This window comes from Physcomitrium patens, chromosome 9 (assembly GCF_059467195.1).
Source record: "Physcomitrium patens ecotype Gransden chromosome 9, ASM5946719v1, whole genome shotgun sequence".
NCBI classification, from domain to species: domain Eukaryota; kingdom Viridiplantae; phylum Streptophyta; class Bryopsida; order Funariales; family Funariaceae; genus Physcomitrium; species Physcomitrium patens.
Genome location: NC_143418.1, coordinates 12357799 through 12375178, shown reverse-complemented (window position 1 = coordinate 12375178; position 17380 = coordinate 12357799). Strand labels below are relative to the sequence as shown.

The 17380-nt window shown below is 30.8% G+C and overlaps 1 long non-coding RNA gene across 5 annotated transcripts; it reads right to left on the bottom strand.

Annotated features, from left to right (window-relative positions):
- Positions 1 to 9876: 9876 nt before the first annotated feature.
- On the bottom strand, positions 9877 to 15265 carry LOC149988380 (uncharacterized). 5 transcript variants are annotated; one of them, XR_016504787.1, is made up of 4 exons: positions 13636 to 15265; positions 11480 to 11705; positions 10549 to 10654; positions 9877 to 10239 (listed from the first exon to the last, which is right to left on the bottom strand). It is a non-coding gene; the product is annotated as an uncharacterized LOC149988380 (long non-coding RNA). The 5 variants fall into 5 exon arrangements; XR_016504785.1 differs by lacking the exons at positions 9877 to 10239; positions 10549 to 10654 and having other exon boundaries at positions 11167 to 11705; XR_016504786.1 differs by lacking the exons at positions 9877 to 10239; positions 10549 to 10654 and having other exon boundaries at positions 11167 to 11705; positions 13703 to 15265.
- Between the last annotated feature and the right edge of the window lie 2115 nt (positions 15266 to 17380).

Sequence of the window (17380 nt, the reverse complement as noted above, 5' to 3'; positions counted from 1 at the left end):
ATTTCAAAAGAAGCATGTAAAATGTTCACACTTCATCCCCAAATGACCAATAATAACACTAGTAGTAAACTACATTGTGTAATGTAATACATGCATTCCTTTTATTAAATTTTTAATTCTTTTGTATCTTTTACAAGCAATTGTAACCAAGTTCAAATACCATTCTTCGTTTTCTTCATTCTTTTTTATTTAAGATCATGCCCCCAAAAAACAGAAACTGTGGGATTTTGTGATACTTTAAGTTGATAAGATTTTATATTAAAATTTATTGATTAAAGAGATCTTGAGAAATGGCTATGAACCATTCTATACACTTTTGCAGTTACTTGAAGAAGCCTGTTTAAATTCTAGTCCCCAATTCTTATATTTTCACAAGGAGGTTAGTTTGAGTTTGGCTGTAGATACATTAAGGCACTGAATAAAGTTCCATTAAAGCTTCCATCATTTGGGTCAAGGATGTAGGTCTGCATTTTACTCAATTGGTTCAAAGGAATAGCATCAAATTGGTCTTTGTCAATGTATGAATAAATTGTTTGAATTTGATTGCCTTGATAATGATTAAACTTTGATAGAAATTAGGGATTGGTGCCAAAAATAAAAATAAAAATACTGTATTATTGGGATGCATGTAATGTACCCAATATGCAATTGGCTCATAACCCAACAAAGATCAAAGTCAAGGTCTGCTAAACCCTAAATGCAAATGCACCAATTTGTCCACAATTTGTTTCAAGAACATGGTAGATAGATTGATACACACAGATATCAATAAGTGAATGTGGAAAATTCAAACTTGGTTTATTTGTTGTTTTCTTTGAAGGGCATGTAATATGTACCATATTGAGAGTAAATTATTGTTTGCATCAACCCTTATTTAGAAATCACCACATGATAAAACTTCAAACTATCATTGACATAATTAAAATTTCAAAGTTATATATATATCAGACCAGATGGTTATCTAAAACATCAAAATTATCCAAATAGTGATGATAAATAATTGAATTAAAGGCACTATCTGAAAACTTTAAATGCTTTGTTATCAGCAACTGAGTCTTAAATGGAGGCCAAGTAAATTTTTGCTTGTTTCTAATACGGGTGACTTTGGAAAGATTAAAAAAACCCAAAATCCTTAAGAATACTTCTTGCAAAATTTGCAATTCCAATAGAGTCTTTAGAAATTCTTGGTTTAGTAGGCATGAGAATAACCATATTGCTAAAGAGTGTGTAGATTATGTTTCTTTCTAAGTGATTGTGAAAAATCAGTTTGATATTGTTGATTAGCATAATAATCAAGATAAAAACTTAAATTTATAGCCAAAGCTGACGTTGAGAGAACACAATTTAAATAGAATTAGGGTTTCAAAATAATGCCATATGTAGCATTGTTGGAATTGGTGAAAGATCAGATGTACAAGTCAAGGTAAATGGAATAAGAGACAACATCATTTAATGTAATGATAGAAAATTTTAAGACTTAATTTAGGAAATTTGAGTTTTGTTTTGTAGATGTTAGGTCCTAGCACAACTAACTTTATGTTTTGTTAAAACTAGAAAAGACATGAAAAAATCCAGATTTTAAGAAAAAGTATAACAAAAAAAAATGTTTTTAAGATAAATATTAAATCAACCCACCACATGACTTTGCGGTTTGAAATTGTCTCAAGGCTCTTTCTTGCTGGTCCTAATTCATTTGCAACAGAGGATTTTCTTGCCTAAGTGACATGTTTGTTAATTCAAGCAAACTACTTCAGAAGTCTTTTTGTTAGTGAGGCACCAATCTTTGGTACATATTATTCATGGTAAATAAGATGATCGTGGGGTATTAATCTAATGTCAATTAAAAATCATTATGAAAAATGTGCTACTATAATCACCTTACTAAAAGTTGGCTTTGAAACTAAGATTTTATTAAGATATATAGTCTAAATATTCTAAGTTATTATTTAAGATATAGGATTTATTTATTTTTATATTAGATTAGCTATTTTTTGATCTTAAGATACACATTTCCCACATGAAAATATTAATAGATTATAAAAAAATAAAAAAAAATTAAGTTGAAAATATAAGAATTTATAATGTAAGAAGTAGATATAAAATTATATTTTTCAATAAGTGGTTATTGAATTTGATAACAATTGTTGAGATTTTATGGATTTTTTTTAATTATTAAATAATAGCACAATTTTTTTGAAATTTAAAAACTAGATTTACATCTATATGATAAATGAATCACTTTTAGAAAAAATTGTATTCTATTTGGATGATTTTTATCTAAAATTAAATAAAAAAAATCATCCAATTAGAACATTAGAAGTTATAAAATCTAAAGATGAAGAAGATCTCTTGTTATTTTATGATGCAAATGAGGCTTTTTTAATTGATCTTTATACTTAATATTGGTAATTTGGATCTAATTAGGATTATAGAAATTATCCAATAATTATAAATTAATTATTTATAGGTAGAATAGCATATATATGACAAACAAAAGTTATGCATAAATTATATATAATGGTTTATTAGAACTATAGAATTCCACAAAATGGGTTAATAATCCATAATCTAAAGCATTCAAAATAACAATCAACATTATTACAATATACAAAATAATGTGTTTCAAAGAAGTTTTAATCTTAGAATATTACGACTTTAGATGCTTTACTATTACCAGTCACACAAACCAATGCATTTGTATATCATGTTTATGTTTTAAAATAATCATTAAAATATATCTATCTATATATATATATATATATATACCAAAGTATTGAACAATCATTTACAGCAAAAGATCTTATGTTTACAATATGGACTTCATCTTCAAAATCGCAACATATCAAAAGAGTATGAACAATCTTTAGTTGGTAATGTGGAAGAATGAGCATTATCCACAGCAATCCCTTCCCTTTGCACTTTGGTAAGACAAGCCTTAAACTTGTATTTTAATGAGTTAATGCACAATGGGCAATGGACACTGAAGTGTTGTAACCAGAGTTTCTCTAAGCTGCCTTTTTTTAAGCCACCACTTTGATGGTTCTTTTGTTGAGAATTTTGGACTAATGCAACCAAATCTCACAAGTCATGAAAGCTTGTTGTTCTGAAGCATTTGCATCATCGTGAACTGAAATAGTTCCAAGTGAGAGTTGTGGTATTTTGGAATGTACCCACACTTCGAATGTCTTGAGATAAGAAGACTTATAAAAAATATACCAAAGAATATGACATGTATCCAAAAAACATATAATTGTTAAATTTATCAAAACGACAAGGTACATGCCAAATATATGAAGGACAAAGGATATATTGAAGAGATATTTCCGACTCAAACGTCAACACTATTAACTGGTATCTGATTTTGTAAATTCAAACTACAAAATAATAGTATAAGAAATTTTTAATGACTTATATTATTGAATTACAAATTTTATACCAAAAATATCATAGATTAAAATTATCAATTTTGATGAAATGAAAAGGATATTTTTTAAAAAATGTAAAAAAGAATATCTGGTTTGTATCTTGAACTAGTTGAATGACATCTCTTGTTAAAATAAATGAAATAAATAAGATACAAATACACACACACATGAATATAATTCTTTTTGTTTTACAATTTATAACATTTTTTTAAATGACTAATATCTATTGAATAAACAACCGCTTCATTTTATTTATTATAGTTTTTTAGATTTTTAATTTTTAATTTTTTAATTTTTAAAATATTTCTTGTGTTAACTTTTTTTTTACAGCATATTTATACTTGTAGATTAGTTGGAATTTTTAACATTCTAAAACATATCATAAATAGCTAAAAAAAATATTCTTTTAATATTATTTTTTATAAAAATATGGAGCATAATGAGAAATATAAATGAGATTTAAATAAAATTTCACTTTCAATATTTATAATAATTTACGATCTATAGAAATGTATTTGAGAAACTTTCAACATATGTACATACATCCATTAACATAGAAAATAAATTATATGATTTTTTATTAATTATAAATACTATAGAAAATGATTAAAGTATGATATATTTTGAATGACATGAATCTGTTTATATTTCTAAAAGGAAATTATACTCATATGCTATTAATAAATAATAAATAAATCAAATTATAAATATATATATATATATATATATATATAACCACAATAATTATTGCTTAATTTTTTAAAAAAATCTAAAAAGTCAAGAATCAAGAATAAATTACAAAAGAAAGTATTAAGAAGTCTTTGGTCTTACTTTAATTTATACTAACTACAACAAAAAATTGTGTAAAAGATTCTTAAGAACCAAAAGGCTGGTGGTCTAAGTTTCCAAATTGAAGATTACATCCTCAATAATTATATAGAAACAGAAAACTTCTAGGACATATTTTTATTGCAACATGGCATATAAAGAAGAATTCAAAGACATATTTTTTAAATTTATTTTTTTCTTAAAGAATATATTAAAAAATATAATTTATCTAATTATATTAAAATGATGATTTTTTATTAGTTTACGTATTTTCTATAAAAATACATTTTAATATAATTTTAATAAATTATTTATGTTTTTTGTCATTTTTTTACTTATATATATATATATATATATTTATTATGAAGTTAAGTGTATTATATTAAAATCAATATTTTTTATTCTTAACTTTTAAAATTTAAAAAATATCAAATAATAATTGTAATTGAAAAAATGGTGTTTAGTAAGTATAAAATATTTTTCATTATTATATTAAATTCTAATAATATAAAATCAGATATTTAATTTTCTTGATTATAATCAGTAGTATATTAAAAGTTTTTTCAAATATCTGATTTTTTCTTATAATTATTTTTAGTATTTTTATCCATCAATATATGGATAGAAAAAAAAAGAAAAAAAAGGGAATAAAGGTTTTTAGTGTATTATAGAGTGTCCTTGAAAATCTTGACACAAGTTAAGATCATTTGTTTCTTATAATGACAATTATAATTCTTTAATGTTTTTAGTTACTATTAGAGAAAATTTATTTATTTAATATTATTTTTGATTGTTGTGTAAGATAAAAAAAAATGTGCAACTTTGGTTTTATAATTAATTGTTGCAAGAATAGATTTATAAGCATCTAAGATTTAAAGATGTATGACTAGTACTATTAAAATAAAATTAATATACTTATTATTGATTAAATAAAAATTGAAGCAATTTACAAAATTAATCATGTGTAATCTTCTCTTGTGAATAAGTGTGATAAGTTCGAATAAAGTTTTTGACACTTTTTTGGATTTGTAATTATTAAATATTATGTATTAAGTTCATTTTTTTTAATATATCTAAAATATAATATCAATAGGTACTGTTAATAGATAAGTTATCTCTTTTTTGAAGAAAAAATAATTATGCATGTCTTTTTCAGAATCACAAATGTTTTTCATAACAAAGAAGGTTGTCTTTGGACAAATTTATTAGAAACATTGTAAAGTCTTTTTAAAAATCCAAAATAAGAAGATATGTTGATTTATTTGAACAAAGTTTATAGAAAAAGTAGTTTTGTTTAAAATTGTTGATTTTATAATTCAGAGATGTGATTTTTTTGAATTTCAGAAAGGTGATTTTTTATTACCTGCATGTGACATCTCTCTCTTTTGGCACAAGTTAGAAAAAGTCTAAATACAACATCTAATAAGATTATATTTCCAAGAAAATATGCAATAATGGACACAAATTGTGACAAAATACATTCCAATTGACAAGGCTACAAGACAAGACATAAGTTGATACAAAATACTTAAGATTATTATAATTATTATAATTATGATGTAATTAAATTTAATTCTAAATATTTATATTTATCTTAAAATATATCTACAATTGTAAGAAATTTCTTATCATCAATTTTGTATTTAGTTTAGGCTTTTCAATTCTTTTTTTTTAAACATAAAAATAGAATAGTGTCTATTATTTGTATATATTTTGTGATAAATTTACACATAATATAAAGTTTTATAAATCTACTTGCATAAAAAAGGTTTTGAAAAATCTACATAATTGAAAACAAAAAATTTGGTGAAAGTTTTCATTTTCATTTTTGTCTTTTCTGAAACTTTTATATCTTTATTTTGCTTTTTACAATCTGTCTTTGCAAATTATTTGTGTGAATAAAAAAAAAACTTTTGAGAAATTCTTGATAAATTTTCAATAGTGATTTGAATTTTTTTAAAAAATCATTGAATATCGTGCAAATTTTTTAAGTTGGTCAAATCAATGATAATTTGCAAAGTATACAATAAATTTGAAGTATACAATAAATTTATATTACCAAATATTATTCTATTACTTTATTTTTACTATCAAAGATATATTGGAAGAAGAAAAGAAAACTATGATAGAAAGAATATTTTATATGTGAATATATATGTTAAAGAAAGATTTTAATATCTAATTTTATAAAAGTTAATAAAATAAAAATTAAAAAATTAATTTAGAGGTAAGATTGATCTATTAACAAAAAATTTGGTTGTAATATTAGTATGGAAGAAAACTTTGTTTATAATTACATCTTTGATAATGCCAATTTGTCAAATTAAGAGAAGAAAAATTATTATATTTTAAATTTTAAAATTAATTATTTTTTTCTTATACAAATGTATATTAATATAATTTAGCTATCTTTATATAATAGACGTGATAATTGTAGTTATTATAATTTTATCTACTTCATGTAGATAGATTTTTTAATTTTAACTTAATTTTTTATTATTTATATAAATTTGTGTTATAACGTTTTTTAGATAAAAAGTATTTAGTTTAATATAGAGTGAGTATATTTTAAAACCACCACAACATGAAAAGAAATATGTTTTAAAAAGATCCATATCTAATTAGAAATTTTCATTAGTGATTATTTTAAAATCAAGTCCTATGATGCCTACAACAATTTTAGACCATAGTTTAAGTCACAACACCAAAAACCTAGTTTTCAAATAAATTAAATATTTTAAATAAAAATTATTTTATGCATATTTATTTACAATATCTAATGCTTCTTTTAACAATCCTAAATTTTAGTACATTGAGTGTTTTGAAAAAAGACCTAAACTTGAAAAATAACAAATAAATCTTTTTAGAAAGTATAATAAGTAAATTATTTTAGAAAAATGACTCATAGTACCTTCTTATGTATGCTCTACAAAAATAATTTGTAAATGATTTGTAAAAAGATAAAAATAATCGACCAAATTTGAAAATGAATTTATGATTTATAAAAATTAAAGTATTATTAATAGAGATAGATAGAAAATATAAACAACCATTGTTTAAAGCACCACCTGAAAATTAACTCTAACAACCATCTACTCCAATTTAATATTCTTTATAAATAATTTTGTGCAATCTTGTTTATTATCATCAATTTTTTTTTCCATAGAATCTGTTATATTTTCTCAATTCTCTTGATAATATAACATTTGAACTTTAAGTTATTTTATTGAAGGTACGACTTTTGATATTTTTTTAAAAATATATCAGAGTCTGGATAGATAAATTGTTTTTGACTTTTATAAGCTTTTGACATTTTTTTTTAATTTTTTATTATACACTCAACAATTCTTGTAATCCAAAAGAATTTGAATTCTCAACAACACTTACTTATTTAAAGAATCATTAAATTTAACTGTTGAACAAAAGTTTATTTTTGAGTTTTCTCCTGAGATTTATAAAATCTATATTTTTATAAGATCACAAATTAAATGTAAATTTATTTTTTACTTATTTCAATAATATATATATATATATATATATATATATCCTAATAAGTTTTAGAATGTTCGGAAATCGTTATTAAATTGCTAGTAAACTGATATTGGCACCAGACCTGGAGCTTGTAAACCAAATAAGATAAGTAATTGAGTTCCAGGGTTGAAGGACTCATCGTCCATTTCCGTAGAGTCCAGTGCCGAAACGTCGCATGGTATCATCAGAGAGAAACACAGAACCTTCAGTTATTCGAAGAAGAAGAAGAAGAAGTTAAAAGAATAGTTTCGGAGCATCACAGAATTTCTCATATAAACCTGCAATTTTGTGCTGTCATGGTGCTCTAGTTCATCACCGCACTGGTTGGGTCAATCTGCTCATAGTTTCACTCTTTTCGCAGAACTGAAGATATGGATGGTGAGGTTTGCTTGTGAAATTACAAGGCAAAGTTTGCTTCTAGTGTTGTGGCTCGCGCAGGCAGAGTTTTGTGCTGAGTCTGCTCAGCTCTCCATATCTCGTTCTCTTTTCGGCCTTGTTTGGATCGATCAGAGTTCTGTCGGTGCTTCGATGTAATGGGGTGTATGAACATGTGCATCGAGATCGTGGGGTCAGAGGAGCTTATCTGCTTGATAATTTTTCGGCTGAATAAACCGAGCTCGTGAGAAAGTAAGAAGATGATGCACGTGATTTATATCCGACTTGTGCTGCATTTGTCACCTGTCAATAGACATCTATCACAGCCTGATCCCGCCTGAGAAGCATTCTTGGGCTGTCATTGTGAGTTAGACCTGGGCAGGTGTATAACGTATAGTTACTGCTCTTAGTCAAGTTGTTTTCTTGTTTTAAAATGACCTATGAGTGGATACCGACCAGTGAATGTTTAAGTTGTTTTTTGGCGAACCCAGTATCATCAGCATCTACTGTGCACATGTTGAGTCGCTGAGCTGGATTTGTTTGCAGTGGCATAGTATCGCATAGAATAATATCGGAAGCAGTTTCAATTGCAAATCAGCCAGAGCAGTACAGTCTGAGTTTTTGTAGAAAGCGTCCGAAATAGTCTGTGCACTTCATACCAGTTCGATTATACACTGCAATGAAGTGATGTTTGTTTTTTTAATATCTAGTTCATATAATTCAAACAATTTGAAATACGATGTTAGAATGATGAGGTGATTTCATTACGGAGGAATGTGTCTTCTTGCCCTTTTTTGGCAAGTTACAGTTAATGACACTGTACACCAACGTGTATGAAAGCAACTCATGCTGGAATAGGTCAATTCTAGGAGGTGAGGAATCCAAATGTGAGAAAGTGAGAATATTTTAATAGCAGGTGATATGAAAGATAACCAGATTATGATCTGCGGAACGATCTCCCAGTGCATGTTTGAGCTTCACGGCATGGTCTTTGAAGCTACTGGTATCCGTCGTGCTTATCCGTCCAACTTGGATAATGTTTCTGTGTTATGAGATTCAACTTGGACAAAGCTTCCTGGGGCGTCACTTCAAGATTCTCTGCTATCATCGTGCCATCAAACACGCGATAGGTTTGCTGTCCGAAGCGGCTCCGGGGTCACTCCAGACATGAGAGGAGCTGGGTTACTACTTGGTTGGGTGCACTGAGAAAGCTCATCCATTTTCCAGAAGGATTTAAGATTTTGGAATTGCTCCTGAGACTGCATTCGCCTGATCTTTGCTTTTTAAAACCTTCGAAAGTTGGTTTTTTGATTGTGGTTGGAGGTCAAATCATTTTCCCAGTTCGATTGTCCAATTACGAAGTGCTTCTGTAAGGTTAGGGTGTACGTGTAAAGGAGTTTCATTCTTAAGCCCTGGTAGAATATTTGCCATCTTCTGTTTCAACTTCACTTTTTTTTCTTTTTTTTTAAATGTATTTTACCAATCAATAGTTTGCAGTTGCCTAGGTGCTTAGACTGGAACTTGTTTTGACATTTACTCCATGGACAACCTACCCCACCAGGTTTCTCTCTCTTTTTCCCCCTTTTTTTGTGACAGACAGCAGGTTACGCGTGACGCAAGTTGGCATAAAACGAAGCGGTCTGGTAGGGTTCGAATTTCCATGCATGATAAGTTGGCTAGTCCTAGCATCCAGGATGTTGGCTTTTAGTAAAGATAATGAGAAGAAGTTGGCCACTTTCTGCTTTATATTGTCATGTTGCATCGGCTTTCGTGTCTAGAGAGTGGGGCATACGCACAGATATCACTGCTTTGTCTCCCTGAAATCAAGATTCTTGAATTGGTCTTCTCTACGCCAGGTTAACAGAAATCGGAACCCTAACTAGCAGCGTTAGATAAACAGACGCTGTGTAGACACGTTGTGTAATACCTCAGACTCTGGTTCATATGGTATGAGTTTTGTACTCTAAAGCTCTTCATGGTACTAAGTCGCTGTAAAGCCTGGCTTTGTGGGTGCTGTCAATAAGCCATGTCAATACGCCATGTTGTGTGTGGTTCATGACGGCCCATACTTTTGAACAGTCTGTAAGAACCACCATGTTATCACTGCTTCATTGGAATTATCTAGATCAGTAGAGGATACAACATGAAAGAATGAAACTCCAACTGGTGGAGACATCTAGTTCTATATTCGGTGATATGGTAATCATTAAATTGACCACTAGTGACAATGAATGTTAATTGGCAATCTGATCAACCATTGTGGCAACCTCTTGCAAATTAATTGCATTAGATGAATTGCACATCTAGTAGTTCATTGAAGGCATCTGAAACTTTAAGGTGTTCGTTCTTCAAATCTTCGTCCATGTACAAATCACACATCTATACTTACTTTGGTAAAGCAAATGAATTTGTCTAGCATGTGGAATTGGTTTCCCATCAGCTTAGGCTTCAGACGTTGGTTTGGAGACCTCACACATTGTTTCTAACCTGATATCCTTCATAATCACAACAGAAAATAATATAACTTTTGCAAAAAATTCAAGATTGAATTAAGCTGATCTTGATGTTAATATCGATTCCATATTAGGTTTTACATAGTTTAAATGAAAATCCAATTTTTTTGACTTGATTGGTTTGAATGAAAACAATATTAGTATTGAAACAAGAGAGAAGATTGACATGCAAAACACAATATTAAACTGTTTTATGAATCTCAGTAATCTAAATTTAAAATAAAAACTAAATGCACAAAGAATTCATGATTTCAATAAAAAGCATTTCATGCAATTCAATCATTATGTTAGAAGTCTCAATTGTTTTTTTTTTTTTTTTTTTTTTTCAAAGTCATGCATTATAAATAGTTGTTTTTAAATGTTTGATGGACTTATAATATTTAAAATCAATTCCTTCTTTGAAATTTTTTGCAAGGTCTCAATAGATAACCTTCTTTGCAATGAATAAAAATTAACAGATGTCTAGACAAATAATTACAGCATTGATCCATGCATACACAAGCTTAATTGCATTGATTGATCCATGCATCACAAGTATTGATAAGAATTCACAAACCTGACTAGAATCGCCCAAAAATGTGTATACTACTATAAATATTTGGTTTCAAATCAGGACTTTCTCTGCTTGAAGCCTTGCATGTATTGGCTTGGAAGCAAAGTTGTTAAAATAGAAATGAAAGTTGCTATGAAATCAGTTCAATGCAAAGCATTCCTAAAGCAATTTGCCTGAATAACAGTGGCCATCAGCGATGAGAGAAGACGTGCATAAGTCCAACTATTCAAGTATGGATTACAAGTTTTACATACCTCGATTTCGACTAGATGCGAAAGTTAGATGCTTAGTGATACTAGAAACTGTACTCATTCACCAGAATGCCAGGGCATTCTGCAAGTTGTGCAGTCTGCCAGCCGATTGCAATCACACCGTGTAAATAAGTGAGCATCTGCAGCCGTCGGGCCCCATGTCATGATTGTTGAAAAGTCTGTCTCGACGTGCTCAGATTCTTCCGTGTTTCAATGATGGCTGTAGCACCTGCAAGTTTCTTTGAAAATATGAGCGGACACGAAGCAACAACTGTATGATGCGATTAGATGAACCTGCAATCCACCAAGACAAGGAAGCCAGCCGGAGAGAATGGTGAAGGGCTGTCATGCACATATCTGACTGGGTACTGACATGAGAGTAGGGTGCCACGGTCGTGTTTACACAACCGCTGTTTACTTCACTCTACAAGATAGGGTTTGGATGGTGCTAAGTTTGACATCAATAAGCCAATTCAAGGACCATGAATCCACGGCGCCGAAACGACGGCGATACGTCAAACGACGCCTCGGCGAAAACGTCTCTGCATGAGCCCCACTCGGTTACGTGTAGATAGGACACCAATCGAACACACGAAACGTGATACTGTAAATCGGAAAGTAGCAAGACGCTACTCCTCATCTCCTATGCTGACTATAGTTGTTTCAGCCAGATAGAGTTGACAATTACTAATGATAAGCACCCTGTGTAATCCAGGAGTTTGTTCAATTAGCTACCCAATCATATGATAGATTGTGTGGAAGTTATTCTGAGAGTAACGTCCAAGCCGGAGCCTCGGGTCACAAAGGAAAACTATCTAAATTTGGCGAACATGCACACCAGAAACCAATAGCTGAGATCTGGAGTTAAAACATGCCCAGGTCATGGTCATTATCAAGTCTAACAACATCCTGACAAAGTCACTTCCGATCTTTCTCGCTTGTGCACCGCACACCAGGATATGACCTCTATTGTGGCGTGAAATGCTTTCAAATGTGTTGCGCGTCATTATCTGCAATTTGTGACTTGCTTTACAGTGCAAAAGCGCACAAATGCTCCCTGCTGAATGTGTCACATCTTACGAAAAAATTGACCACAGTGAGACGCTTTAAATCGTCTAGACCAATTTGAGAGATTGCTTTATCCCCTGAGATGAACTACAGACTTGGTGCACAACCTCCACTCCAGCGGCTATGATGAACTCAGTCAGTGTTCCGAATATCGCACTCAAGCCAGTATCCTCTACGTACCCCTTTCTAAGCACTCCTCTTGGTACAAAAATATCCAACTTAACCTGTGCAGACGCAACTCTGACGTGGGTTCATAACCCACATGAGTCACATGTTACACTGGTCGCTACCTACTTTGAATAAGCGTAGCTGACAGAAACTGCCACTGTGGAATTAAGGAACAACCTGAGTGGTATTTGAGAACAAGTGGATGACAGTGAATAAAAACGCTAGGTAAGGTTCAGACAATGTCACGAAAACTTGTGTACTCACAGCTGGATTGGAGAATATGGTTTGTTTAAGCTGCAAAGTTTCAACCCAACAAGAAGCATATCACGAGCATACAGGACTGTGAAAATTCATGTAAGAGATTCTGCAAGACAACTGGCTGGCACGCAAACGGCGGTTATAACGAATGACTACGTGGATTATCCCTGGAGACTTCCAGATTCCTTCAAGCCAAGACTGAAGAATTCCTAAGTCTTCGTTTCCTTCAGACGACGTGTGGACGGGATAAATGTGCATAGATTCAACATGTGATGCTACAAGCGTGTTTAGTTTAGACCAAGTTGCAGGTTCACCACTTGCTCCACAACTGAACCACCATTCACTGAGATACAGTGTTACAACACCAAACGCAGATGATACATTATCATGAACAAAACAGGCGGTGAACAGACCAGGGAAAATTCAGAACCTTGCAGTCCAAGTCAAATAACAGTCACTTGCAACCATGACGCATTCGAAGCAACGAAAACACCTCCAAAGTATCCAAAAGTGGCTGAAAAGAGGACAAGAGACGGAGAGCTGTGCAGACTGTGAGGAGGAAGCTGCTGGAGGGGGCCACAAGGAGCCACAAGCCAACTCTGCTCCGTCCCTCACAGCCTGGCCAGCTCCCCATATCGCAGCCTCATCATGCAAAAACTGCCTACCCTCGCTGCTGCGACGCTTCCACCGCCTTCTCAAGCAGCAGTTACGCCCACCAGCATCACCACCCACCTCTGAGCCGCAGGGCCTCGCGACTGATAACACTTGTCAAGACGGCACACACGCTTTATGAGCTTCGGATTCTCCCAACGTCATTGGTCAACCGGCTTCCACACTGCGCTAGCTCAGATGACCGAGAACCCAGGAGGGAGGAAGGGTAAGGATAAAGTTTTTTTTTTTTTTTTTTTTTTCCTCTTTTTCTGGGGGCCGAATTACGGCACAATCCACTCGTCGATCATCTTCGGAGTCAACCCATACTACCCGTCGCCCAACCACCGGTCCAACCCCGTCCCCCACTGTCCACTCCATAAGCGCCGCGTTGCGTGGCTACAGCGGCATCCTGTGCACTATTAACACACTCCCCGGCTCCTTCGCGACGCACTAACAGCATGACGTAAGCGATGAGGTACAATCTCCAGTCTTTCTCCTTTACCGATTTCACTCACCTACACATCCTGCGTCACGGAATCTGAGCCATTCCAGCTCTCACACCATCACCACCACCACCACCCTAGTGGCACATGACGGAACGTTTCATAGCACCCCAGTATCCCACTCCCCCTCCCCTCCCCTTCCCTCCACGAAACTTCACAGCAGAAGACTCCACCCCATCGACGTGAAAAATACCGCAAAATCACTGCAACAAAGGAAGCCCGGTGAAACTGAACAAGGACACCATTCGAGGAAGGAAGGGTCCCGGGGTCCTGCTTTTGCTGTCACCTCCTTGTAGACCTTCCCTTCCCCTTCCGACTATCACGACACCATCACAAATATCCGGCGCTCTCCCAATCACGGCACCGAAAGTGCGCAACTTGGAGTGGCTTCCCATTGCATCAGGCTTCGTAAGATGGCCTCTCCTCCTCCTCTTCAGCCAGCCTGCCTGCCCTACTGCCCTGCCTTGCATTGCTTGCTGAGTCATGCTTCCGGCGTTGCTTGCTTGCTTGCTTACTTCATCGCCCGTCTCAGCCTCTTCACATTATACCCTGCACTCCCTCCCTCATTATTATTAAAATGATTATTATTGACTTGATCACAATATTCGGATGTATCTTCCACACGTTTATTGACGATGTGGATTTGGGTTTATCTTTGAGAGCAGGCTCTGGATTTCATTGGTTTGCACACCCCTGCTTGCTTCTCCATTCATGGAATGCCACTTATCCCTGCTCTCCTGCTGTGTTGCGTTTATATGCAAGACAGAAAAAGAGTGCTCCCTTTTCTTGGTGCTTATTTTCTTTCTGATGGATGTGTTGTGATGCTGTAGATCACTTTGTTGTTTTATTGCTGGGTTTTATATTGAAAAAGCGCCTAGTAAATAGTGATTTTAAGTGGTTGAGTTCCTCTGTTTTTATGCTTTTGTGTTTGGTGTCAATCAAATATATAAATTTAGCACTGGTAAGTTTAGAAAGGATTAGTGCACCTACAAGTTTTTTTATATATTATGAATGATATCAATTTTTTTATTTAGTGATGATTTAAATATTTAAGTAAAAGAATATTAAAAAAATCAATAAAGACATTGTATTTATATCAAATCATGTTATTTATAATAATTCATCTACTTGTTATCAATTTTAATTCAATAAAAAAAGTCATTATATTTAATAATTTTTACGTTAAATTTAATAAAATATTTTATGTAAAATATAAATTTTTATAATATTTTATATAATTAAAAAATAGAATTAAATATTATTTTTAATTTAAAAAATTAATTAAACTTATCATATATAATATATAATTTATTGTGAAGGACATAAATCACAAATAATAAAAACTTCAATATATTCTTGTATTACTAAAAAAGAACAGATATTTATTCAAAGATAATATAATATTAGACTTGGAATAGCTATTTTTAAGGATAAGAAGACTAGAGACTCTTGAAACAAGATTAAGAATAGAAAAGATGTTGAAAAGCATTAGGAAGACTTCACTTTTGCATATATATATATATATATATATATATATATACTATTTAACTTGAAATTATGTGGCAATACTCTATAGAACCTTCAACATATGTCCAATTTGCAGGATATGTGTCTAACTTATAAAATAAAAGTCATGTATGTATGCCACATGTCTAACTTATACCACAAGTCACCAACATGTGCAACATGTGGCCAACTTATTGGCTAAGTTTTTAACCTATCAGTTAATTACACATATAAAGTTAAAATTTTAATAATATAATTTCTAAGAAATTTCTCTATAAGATAATATTAAATATATATATATATATATATATATATATATATATTTAATCTAAATAAAATATGTATATTTTTGACATTTCTCCCTCTTCTAAGAAGAAATTCCGCAAAAAGCGATGAACACATTTTGAGGAAGTCTAAGGTGCAACAAATTGTATTTGCTACATACTTTGATCTTTATTCATTTTAAAGATAGTTGATGGATCTACTTGACCATTAATATTGTCTCATTTTAAGGCAAAAAGACCACCTTTTTATTTAATCATTTTTTACACCTTTATAACTTAATTTAATTAAAATATTTAGAATACCATCAAGGATGGTCCTTACTTCCAATAATATTTCTAAAAATTGAAAGTCTTTTTCAAGGTTGTGATATTAAATATATTATATCTTATCATTTATTCTGATAAGAACATTTTATTATTGAATGTATTTATCTCTATTATGTCATCTTGAAGGCTATGATAATCTCAATGCTTTGTTTGGTATTTCAATAAATGATAACTTCTAAGTTGAATATATTAGTTATTACTTTTCTATCTTCTTAGCACCATAAATATACAATAATCATATGTAAGAATAGAAAATAGATTACAATCTTCATTAAATTTTATTTCTTTTGTAGCAATGAATTGCTTAATTCTTTATGTTGATTTCAATAGATGTCATCAATAAGAAGCATGAATCTTCTTTGCTTTATTTTTAAGATTCTTTGTTAGCTCCCATGTACATTTATTATTATTATATTTATGTTAATATACAAGATATTTTAATATATTTTGGTACTGCCTTAAGTCTAAGTCTTCTTTGACCTCAAACTTTTTATTATTGTCTACTTCTATAAATTAAATCGAGTTTTTTATTTTTATTTTTATTTTATTTTTTTATTTTATTAATATACCTACTATATTATGTGGCTCAAGCAAAGACATATAGAATATAAGATAAATGATCATAGATTTCAATTGGTATAATTAATAAGCAACTAGATTGATGTTTTCACAAAAAGAAAATTATCTAAATTTATGAAAATTTAACTTATTATAAAGATAACTAGTCTTGATATTATGATAAAATAATTATACCTTGTTGCTAACATAAATTTGAGGTTGTTTTTTTTCATAAATATTTATATTGATTTTTTTTTTTTTTTTTTTTTTTTTTTTGAAGCTTTATTTTTTTTTAATTCTTTGATGTAGCTCTAATATTTCATTTGTCACATCATCTACTATAAGATTATTAACTTTTAAAAAATTAAAAGTATTAGATTATAGATGATAATCATAATTAGTTGCCACAGATATATATCTACTATAATCATTATCTAAGTAAGTCGAATTAGGTAAAAATAGGTTAATTTCATAATATCTTCTAAAAAAGCTTTTTAAAAGCTTTTCAGATGTTGTTTTGACTTTATATATATTTCTAATTGATTGGTAGGTTAGAAACTTGGTCAACAAGCTATCTATGT